The following is a 10,306-nucleotide window of genomic DNA, read 5'->3' as shown; positions in this document are numbered from 1 at the left end:
CCTTAGAGTTTTAAACCAAAAAATGCCACAAGATGGCAGAAGTGCATTTTATAAGACCTCGGCCTGCATCTTTGTCCTGTAGAAGAGCTCTGCAGCAACCAGGAAGTGAAAGGCCTTGGAGCCGTGTTGCGTCAAGGAGGTTTCGCATTGAAGGAAATGTTAACGCATCCCTCGCATGCACACACACACACACAGTTCAGTTGAAAATGTGAAAATTGTAAATAGCTCATGGTGTTATATTTGTTTAAAAAAGGTTCTTTTCATGTAAACCATTGTTGTTTAGATATTTTGGCTAAAGATATATGGCTACATTTTGTGTCAAAGTGAAAGCTGTGCTTGAAATTTATCTTTTCACAAAATTGATAATGATATATTTGCTGAAACTTACATATGTTCTACTGCTGATTACTAAATCACAGAAAAATAGTGGAAACAAACTTTAAGCCCAAGAACACCATTATTTTGGTATATACCGTGTCTATATAACCCTAGAACACCATTATTTTGGTATATACCATGTGTATATTGCTGTAGAACACAATAATGTTGGTATATACCATGTCTATATAGCCCTGGAACACAATAGTTTTGGTATATACCATGTCTATATAGTCCTGGAACACAATTATTTTGGTATATACCATGTCTATATAGCCCTGGAACAATTATTTTGGTATACACCATGTCTATATAGCTCTAGAACACAATAATTTTGGTATATACCATGTCTATATAGTCCTGGAACACAATTATTTTGGTATATACCATGTCTATATAGCCCTAGAACACCATTATTTTGGTATATACCATGTCTATATAGCCCTAGAACACCATTATTTTGGTACATACCATGTCTATATAGCTCTAGAACACCATTATTTTGGTATATACCATATCTATGTAGCCCTGGAACACAAATATTTTGGTATATACCATATCTATATAGCCCTGGAACACAATTATTTTGGTATATACCATGTCTATGTAGCCCCGGAACACCATTATTTTTGGTATATACCATGTCTAATAGCCCTAGAACACCATTATTTTTCGTATATACCATGTCTATAGAGCCCTGGAACACCATTATTTTTCGTATATACCATGTCTATAGAGCCCTAGAACACCATTATTTTGGTATATACCATGCAAGCACCATGGTTGTTTTGTATAAATGTGTTTGCAGATATTCTTGGCAATAAATAAAGAACTGTTATAAACTCAGTGTAGTTTCTCTTTGGCTGAGGCTGTATAATATGTCATTGCCATTGCGTTGAGCTGAGAAAGGACAAAGATTGATGTAAAGCCTTGCAGGAGGTGAATGTTCCGTTAGAGGGCGTCATTGCATTGCAAAAGCCTGAAGGTGGCTATTTAAAACGATACAACAGTCTCGCAAGCCTAATTCCTTTATAATTTTTTATACGTTTTAATGTTTAGTATGTTTTAGTTTATTTGCTTGACATTGCTGATTGAAAAAAAATGTAAAGTTTACACATCGGCGGGCATGATGATAGCTTTATGATTCTTAGTAACTTATTTCCGTGTGTTTGTTGCTCAGCAGTGTTTTGCATTTTTATTTTGCATACATGCACTGCAATAAAATCCAATAGTTTCCAGGCGGATGAAGCGAGCAGACCTCCAGACAGAGGCGGGCTCTTGGCTAGAGGGTGTCCGGCTGAGGAGGCAGTCTTCTCGGTGGGGGCGAGCTGACGAGGGCTGGTCAGAGAATCAAGGCTGCGGCAGGACCTGTTCGATGTCCCCGCACGTTAAAGACAAATGAACCAAGGCGTGGAGGAATTTATGAGAGGAAAACTCTGGACGAGGTTCTCTTTGGACGACAAGCTTCCAGTCGGTAGAAGATCTTTTGTAGTTCCTCACTGAGGACATTTTGGATTTTTTTTTACTTCTCTGCCATTAAGTGTTCACCAGCAGGGACAATTTAACCACTGTCTTCGTTTAAGTTGCTTTATTTTAAGATTACTTTAACGTTTTAATGTGACTTCAGCCACTTCTGTAGCGCTTTTCTTCGGAAAAATGAAACATTTTGATAATCTTTAGTCGTTCTTTTGAGTGGGCTAGATTAGCTAGCTGCTAGCCTAGCTAAAATCGTTCGCAGTCGCCTCTTCTCAGCGGACTAATGTCCACCTGTCCGCTTAAAGTTTGACTGGGATCGTCTCACCTGGACCGTGGACAAAGTCACGTTACGGAAGATCTAGGTGAGTTTTTTTAATCTTATCGTGTCTTTTTATATTTGTGGGGCCCCCTAATGGAATGCTAACGATGCTAACTTGGCCAGCCGTAGCCTAGCTCGTGCCGTCCTGATGTTTTCACGTCCAAGTCGGCATTAAGCCTCTCTTTTTATGTAATAAGTTTCTGTCTTTTCATGAAGTTTGTTATGCCGTTGGTGACTTGAACGTGTGTTAGTCACCGTCTGTACTTGGCAACTGCCAACCTTGCTTGACTTGCTCTGCGTAAACTGAACAACAGTGCCGCAAGATAAACAAATAAAACATCTTCCTGGACCCGTTTCACTGCCAGGGCCGGTCCTCGGCACACAGCAGCCGGGGCATCTTTTGTTGTGGGCCACCTTCTCCCCTCTTGTGCGGGATTAATGAAGGTTTTCATTTTCACCAGATTAACGGATGTCATTTAATCCGTTTAAGACTGGTCATGAACGCCGGGCTAATCTGCAGCGTCCATGTTTGGTAACTTGTTAGCTATTTGGCCGGGGGAGGCAAACATCCCCCATAATTGGACCTCCGTGGATGTTTGTGTGTTTCTGACAGTGTGGCGTGATGGTTGCCCCCCCACCCTTCCTCTTGCATGCAAATAAACACCGGCTGTGACAGGCATGCTGTCGACATGTTGACGCAGGCGGCTCGGGTCCTTTTGCCGTGTCCAGATCCAAAGTTGACCCGGTTGAATTAACCCCCGACCGGCGTGCCGACATGGTCCACAAACATGACAAGAATGTGAGAAGTGAGAAGAAACCTTCTCCATTCTGATGTTTGCTTCATGCCATCACCTAATTTGCATAATTGGCCGTCGTGTGTGTGTGTGTCAAACACAAAAAGTGAGCAAAAAACCTGAAAAAAGTTTTTTTTTATTGCAAAGTGTGTATTTACAACTGTGATAGTCATATAAGGTGGATATTTACAACATAGATTAGAAGGTTATAAAACCATACATGGACATAGGACAGTTAACAGGAGGAAGGGCGGGTTGTGCAGTGTCATAAGATATGTCACACGATAAGTGGAATGTATACTGACAGGAATATACATAATATAATGAATATAATAAATTCATTGAAAGAATATATTTCAATGAATTTCAATAACAAAGTTTCTAAATTGACAACACTAGCCATGTTTACATGAGTTTTTCCTCTTTCCGAATGGAATCTTTCCGAATGACTTCCGAAAACATTGTATACATGGAAAGGAATATTCCAATCTCTTGTCTACATGCGCCGCTATAATCAAACAGAATAGTCAATGGGGCAATCAACATCACGTGATACAGACTTCCCCGAGTTTTTCTTCCACTTGTTGGAATAACTCCATATTGCCAGTTTTTCGTTGGTCCAGTCCTGAAATTTAGTTTGGATCAAACACAAACTTTCCTTAGCAGTCCAGTGCCGATTGCTCGCCTCCATTTTTAAAACCGAAGAACGTCTGGAGTTGCATGTTACATCATATCCGAGCATGTGCTGAAAGAACGCACCCGGGATAAATTTAAACAGGAAAAGATCAAATTCAATCTTACTAATATTTTATAATTAAACTGGGGACATGTTTTATATAGATATATATTTTCTTTTTATGAATAAAGTATAGAAGGGTTTAGATTCTGTTCCACAGATGGCGGTAATGCACACCAAAAGCTGCTTGCCAACCGCCAATAAACAACAGAAGAAGAAAAACACCACAAAGAAGAACTCACCCTGACAACTTTCCATTTGAGCGGGTACAAGATACCTCAATCGGATTGGGGAAAGGAATATTCCACCCCTGGGAATCCCATTATATGTTCATTCGGATTGGCACTTTTCATTCGGAATGAGGTGTATACAAAGGTTACATTCTTTCCGTTTATGCAATTGGAATATTTGGGTCTATGTATACGTGGCTATTGTCCCTTCTCCTTCATCAGAGGTGGGCAAACATTTTGACTCCTGGGCCACACTGGGTTAAAAATTTGGTGGAGGGCATCAAACAGAACATACTTGCTCACGGTGCAACAAAACAAAAACGCAACACAACCACAGCAATTTAACACATCATATAAATCAACTACTACTACTAACTGGGTGATCAACTAAGCCCCAAACAGTGCGTCTAACTTAAAACTGTTATTTCCAAATGCCCGCAAGGCATGCTGGGTAATCCAGCCCACCCCTGTGCTACATCTTTTTCTCTGGAAAACCAGGTGCGTTAAGAAGCAGCAATAAGACGCCATCTACTGTATGTAATTGGAACAACAAGCTACATTTTAATAAACTGTATTATAATGTGATTATGAGCGAGGGCAGACAGGTAGCGCCAAAGCTATTTGTGGTGGTCTGCCACTGCTGTATACACAAAACACTATCATACTCATGGAAACTAAATCACCTTGTTACAAGAGTCTTTTTAGAGGCCACTTGACTTATCTGCCTGGTCTCCTGTTTGATGCTTTACGACACAGCTTATCTCCAACGCCAGATAAAAGTTCTTTGCACCAAAGGCTTCCTACTGTAACGACCACCTGTGTCGTCCCAGCCCAAGACAGTCAAACACTCCTAAAACCGAAAGAACGTACGCAGGAGGCGTATGAGAATGTTGACTAAGGGCTGACTGTCTTGATCCATTTATTGCTCCTCGGAAGGGGATGAGTGCTTGATGTGCAATCCCCCACCAGAACACGAGGGGCAGTGTTTTTTCCCAAGAAACCACCACACTTGTTTCCCCATGACTAGCTGTTTAGCTTCCGGTGTAGTTGTAAACAGGGCACCCGCCACAACCATGATCCACATAGTTTACAAACCTGGAACGTTCTCAACTTGCTGAATTGTTTCTTTTGTTATGGAGGCACTGAGGAACCGGAAATGAGGTGGAGGTGCATGTCAAGCAGCATATTTCAGGCTTTAGCCAATGCGGCATCTTTGGGTTAGCACGTATTAGGACCAAAACTCATATCCCAATATATTTAGGTTGAATATCAATATACGATATATATCCCTTTTTTTATGAGGTTAGACAAAAGTCAAAGCCAAATACGTGTGCAGTTTTATTAAAATGTAAACGATCTTATAGAAAAAATAGCCACTGAAGTAAAATGGTTCCATATTTTCTGGACTATAAGTTGCACTTATTCCCATAGGTTGGAACTTGCCTTCCAAGAGGATGTAATGTCAGCAGCAACTTATACTCCAGTGCGACTTATGTATGTTTTTTTTCTACCTAATTATGCATTTTTGCCATCTTCAGTGTAATCATGCTGCACTCACGGTAGTCTATCTGCAGCTGGGTTAGCACCGTTAGCGCTTCCATCTCGCGTTCCCCATGACGTCAGATGGTAAAAATGTTTGATACCGTCTTTATACAGCAACCTTTATACCGTCTTTTTTGTTGTTCACTCCCGCGATGCAGCCTCTCCTCATCCGTATTTCCGATTGTTCGCCGTAGTGAAGGGGTGCTCGAAGCGAACAGCTGTTCCCGAGTGTAAACAATGGAGGAAGAGGCAAGCTACAAACATCCATAGCTGCACACTTGCTTCAGGGGTCACTATGGCACAAAAACAATAAGAAAGTAATAAATAAAGCACTATTAAACACTAAAAACGCCGCAGAAGACACAGAGCTGCCATAACTAGCTTCCACTCGGGCGGTGCCATCTTGAAACATTAGACCTCCGCATCAAATCCACTCTACATCCAAATGAACGATATGCTTCTTTTAAATATTTAGCTCAAAATAAATATTGCTATTTTAAAAATATCAATATATCTCCCAGCCTTAGCACATATGTGGTTTTCACTGCAACTAACAATTATTTTCTTGGTTGATTAATTCGAAGCTTGTTGTTTATATGAATGGAGTAACCGATGAGGCCAGCAGTGGCCAAACTTTTTCCACATGATGAAAATTGGAAGGATAACGAAAGGGCCACTTTGATATCTTGAAAGGATATTTAGAGAAAAAAATGCATCTCCGCTTGTGTATTTAAAAGTGTATTTATTAGTAGGTACATCTGTTTTTGCTGTTGTTTTTTTTCCCTAAGAATATTTTTCTTTATATCTTTATTTTTGATATATCACTTTTTAAAAAAATCACTTTTTTTTAATCATTCTTCTATTATCCTGCCAGGATATCAGCTTTGTGTTCATCTCATCGCTGAGTGAGTGTAAATAAATAGAGAGATAATATTGTAATTAAATATACTGTACAGTGTGTCATTTTGTAACAGTATTATTGGTGTGCCACAAAATTTTTTCAATGTAAAAAAAAAATGCTATGGCTCAAAAAAAGGTTCAAAACCCTGTTGCAGGTGGTTGCTGACAAAAGAGGTTTAAAAGAACTGCATAGAACTTCTTAGCATTCTTTCCTTGCTATGTTGCTTTTTTTCAGAAATTAAGGCATGAATCCCATTTCCACTCCTTAGCCTTCCCCCTTTGTCTTACCCCTTCAAACCTATAGCCTAGGGCAGGGGTCTCAAACTTGCGGCCCGCGGGCCAAATGCGAGACACTAGTTTGAGGCCCCTACCTTGATACCAAAGTTTAATGTTGAAATGACAGCTTAAAGCTGTGTGCACACCGGACACAATTAACATGATTTTGCCCCGCCCATACTGTTACCCTACCCTGTTACCCCGCCCTGTTTTGCTTTATAAGGCTATAAGGCTTATGACGCCGGGTACAAATAAATGCAGGAAATGATTTAGAATAAAATGATAAAGCATCTCATCAAACATGTTGTTAAAGTTACGACGCTGCTCCCAGATGGAACTGAGTACGATGCTAACTTGCTAATTGGGTAAAATTAAAAAGTTTCATTAATGTTCATGTTAAAGGTTAAATAACTGTTAAATAACTGTTAATACTGTACATTTGAATCTGAAAAAAAATTCTCTACCAACTGTATGTGGTTTCTTAGGTTTTTCTTATTTGCTGTTTTATTATATTACTTATTTATTACTGATTGATTTATTGTCTTTATTCTTAATTTTTTCTTATTTTGTGTATAGAAAAATAAAAATTAAGATATTTGAGAACAGTGGAATGTTTTATCAGATATTTTGGTGTGGAAAACCGGAACCAAAGTACTGAAAAAGTGTAGGGTATAGCAGAAGCAAAAGCATTGAAGATAGTTTTTTATAAATTGATTTTTTCCCCCAGTTTTTAATAAATGCGTTTTGGGTTTTGAAAACCTGATGCGGCCCGGCTTCACCCAGAACCTAGCTCCGGTGGCCCCCAGGTAAATTGAGTTTGAGACCCCAGGCCTAGGGGAAGAAATGGGACACCACTTGATGATCATGACGGCATCATCCTACACTGCTTGCTGGCTGTGACATGGGCAGAAGATGAGAGAATTCAATTGTTCATAATGCACCTCCTTTCCTTCCATAAAGTAAGGTGTACGGGTGAGCGAGTACACCACTATCTCTATCTGTGTCTGTTCACTCATCTAAATGATATGAATTTGATTGGATCATTTGACCAGAAGTTGCTACATGTATTGCTTATTATTCAGCTATATGTGTATGTGTGGACGTGATCCTTATTCTTTTAATTATTTATATGTACTAATAATTAGGCTGCACGGTGGACACAGGTCATACAGCAAGGAGACCCGGGTTTGATTCCCCCTTGGGCATCTCTGTGTGGCAGTTGCATGTTCCCCCCGTGTATGAGTGGGTTTTCTCTGGGTACTCCGGTTTCCTCCCACATTCCAAAAACATGCTAGGTTAATTGGCGACTCCAAATTGTCCATAGGTATGAATGTGAGTGTGAATGGTTGTTTGTATATGTGCCCTGTGATTGGCTGGTCATGTCGATTCCCCTCTCTAGCGAGCGACTTTAATATACAACGTACAATTAACAGGCTAATGTGGCATAAGGGGTAAGACAAGGGCCTGCAGCACATGAATTGGGCAATAAATAACAGGAGTACAAAGGTGAATACAGGTGTTCTTTTCTTTTTAGAAGGCCTCTGATAATGTTAAATAGCGTATTGGCAAAGTCAAACATTTTTTATGCTCTTAACTGCAAAAATATTCAATTTCTTAACATTGATTCCTATATTGCTGAATTGTATTTATTGTGGTTGAGTCTGGAACCAATTAACTGCTATGAACGAGTGACGACTGTATTATGAATGTGAGGGAGGGTTAGTAATACAAAGTAGGGCTCTGTAATATGTATATTGATATTTTACAAATATCGATATTTCTTTTAAGCATGATATCAAAAACAAGCATATCATTCATATCTATATAGACTGGGTTTGATGTAGAGGGGCTCATGTTTCAAGATTGCGCCCCCGAGTGCAAGCTTGTTATGAAAACATGTTATCTTCTGCTGCGTTTTCAGTGTTTATTAGTGCTTTATTTATTACTTTCTTATTGTTTGTTGTTTCATGTCGACACCTTAAGAAAGTGTACAGCTATGGATGTTCATATTGTTACGTTTGTAGGTTGTCGCTTCCTTTGTTGTTTACACTTGGGAGCAGCTGTTAGCATTGACATGAGGAGGAGAGGCTGCATAGTGGGAGTGAATGGCGAAAAAGACGGTATAAAGGCTGCTGGATAAAGACGGTATCAAACATGTCCACCGTCTGTTGTCATGGGGAATGTGAGATGGAAGCGCTAACAGCGCTAACCCGGCTGCAGAGAGACTACAGTATGATTTCACTGAAGATTGACATATATTTAACTTTTTCTATATATATTTAGATAATATACTATTTTATTTCAGCTGCTATTTTTCTATTATTATTACTATGATTTACATTTTCATAAAACCTTGCATGCATATTTGGCTTTGACCAAAATATCGAGATATATATCGATATTCATCCTAAAGCTATTAGGATATGAGTTTTGGTCCATATCGCCCAGCCCCAGTGCAAAGTGTGTGTGTGTGTGTGTGTGTTTCTGTGTGTTGTGGCGGCCCTGATACAGATCCATGGATGTATGGAAACCCTGATGTATCCAAAAGTGATTCCCAACTTGGGGTGAATGAGAGTTTTCCTGTTTTCAGAAAAGTGCCAATGCTGAATGTATGAGTCATCGATAATGTGTTTAGTTTTCACTTTCACACAAAACCCATCATTAGACCACATTTCCCTCTCGACCTGGTACACAGATGACATGTCGCCGGCTAATATTCATAATTTACAACCTCACCCGGGGCGTTTTTACAAAGCTGCGACACGCCTCAACATACCAGCGTGAGCCAGCAGATCTCAGTCACGTTTGATTTGAGGATAGCTGAGCCAGACGCGTCTGTAGCTGTGGCAGGTAGTCGTTTGTCATTTGCTCATGATGATTAACGAATGTTGCAGCTTGTGTTTATCGATTGTTTTTGTTATGTTTGCCAGTAATGACAGTAGATGATCAGCATCCATTAGGTAGTCTGTGGTCCATCTGTGCATGTGGTGTGTCGTTTTGGCTTTAATTCTGTGGCCCAGTTATCAATAATCACCGTTATTACTTCTGATCGTATTGTGGTGAAAAATCAACATGACTCATCTAAACAAAGTGTGAGTGTTACTTCTTGTGTCTGACCTTGTGTAGGCACCACCCCCACCCCAAGTGAAACTTGATGCTTTATTTAGGTCTGGAGCGTGTCAGCGGCGGAACCTTTGTTTGTTGAGATTGAAAGCACCAAAGAGGAAGTGGAGCAGAAGCTGCCGAGTGTTTGCAGCTGATTGGGAGGTGCGATGAATAAGTCAAAATGTCCCTCGCTGGCGTCTTTGTCTCCTTCGTAGCTGCGAGGAGACACCATTGTGCGCTCAATAAACAACGCTATCTACCCGCCGCGTCTTGTTTGGTCACATCAGCAGGCGAGGTAGATGCTGCCGCCATATTGGGCTGCAGAAACATGACGATCAAGGCCGCACGTCTCCCGCCAGGTTTTGGTGTCTACTGTACAAACAGTACTGACTTATTATGACAACTTTTACCTGTATTTACCGTGGCTCCTGTTGTCTTCTGCTTTGTGTTTTTCAATATAGAAGAAAGTTGTTGTCGCTGGCTCTTGACCAGCCGTCCGGGTGCTTGAGTCCTAAATGACAAGGTACGTCATTTTTTTTCCATACTTTTG

At 40.2% G+C, this 10,306-nt stretch overlaps 1 protein-coding gene across 7 annotated transcripts in view; it reads left to right on the top strand.

The window, feature by feature from the left end:
* Positions 1–1,436: 1,436 nt before the first annotated feature.
* Positions 1,437–10,306, top strand: part of erbin (erbb2 interacting protein) — a 56,135-nt gene continuing 47,265 nt past the window's right edge. For 2 of the 7 annotated variants that reach the window (XM_058057301.2, XM_058057297.2), the window contains exons 1-2: positions 1,440–2,216; positions 10,218–10,279. The gene's annotated coding sequence lies outside the window, so the exon portion shown is untranslated. Of the gene's footprint in view, positions 2,217–10,217; positions 10,280–10,306 lie in introns of all 7 variants that reach the window. The other 5 variants (XR_009120246.2, XM_078799141.1, XM_078799143.1 and 2 more) reach the window with 5 other exon arrangements.

Source organism: Doryrhamphus excisus, linkage group LG19 (assembly GCF_037039965.1).
Source record: "Doryrhamphus excisus strain RoL-2023G ecotype Guam linkage group LG19, RoL_Dexc_Guam_v1.1, whole genome shotgun sequence".
NCBI lineage: Eukaryota > Metazoa > Chordata > Actinopteri > Syngnathiformes > Syngnathidae > Doryrhamphus > Doryrhamphus excisus.
Note: the sequence above shows the minus strand (reverse complement) of the source record. Positions and strands in the feature narration are given on the sequence as shown.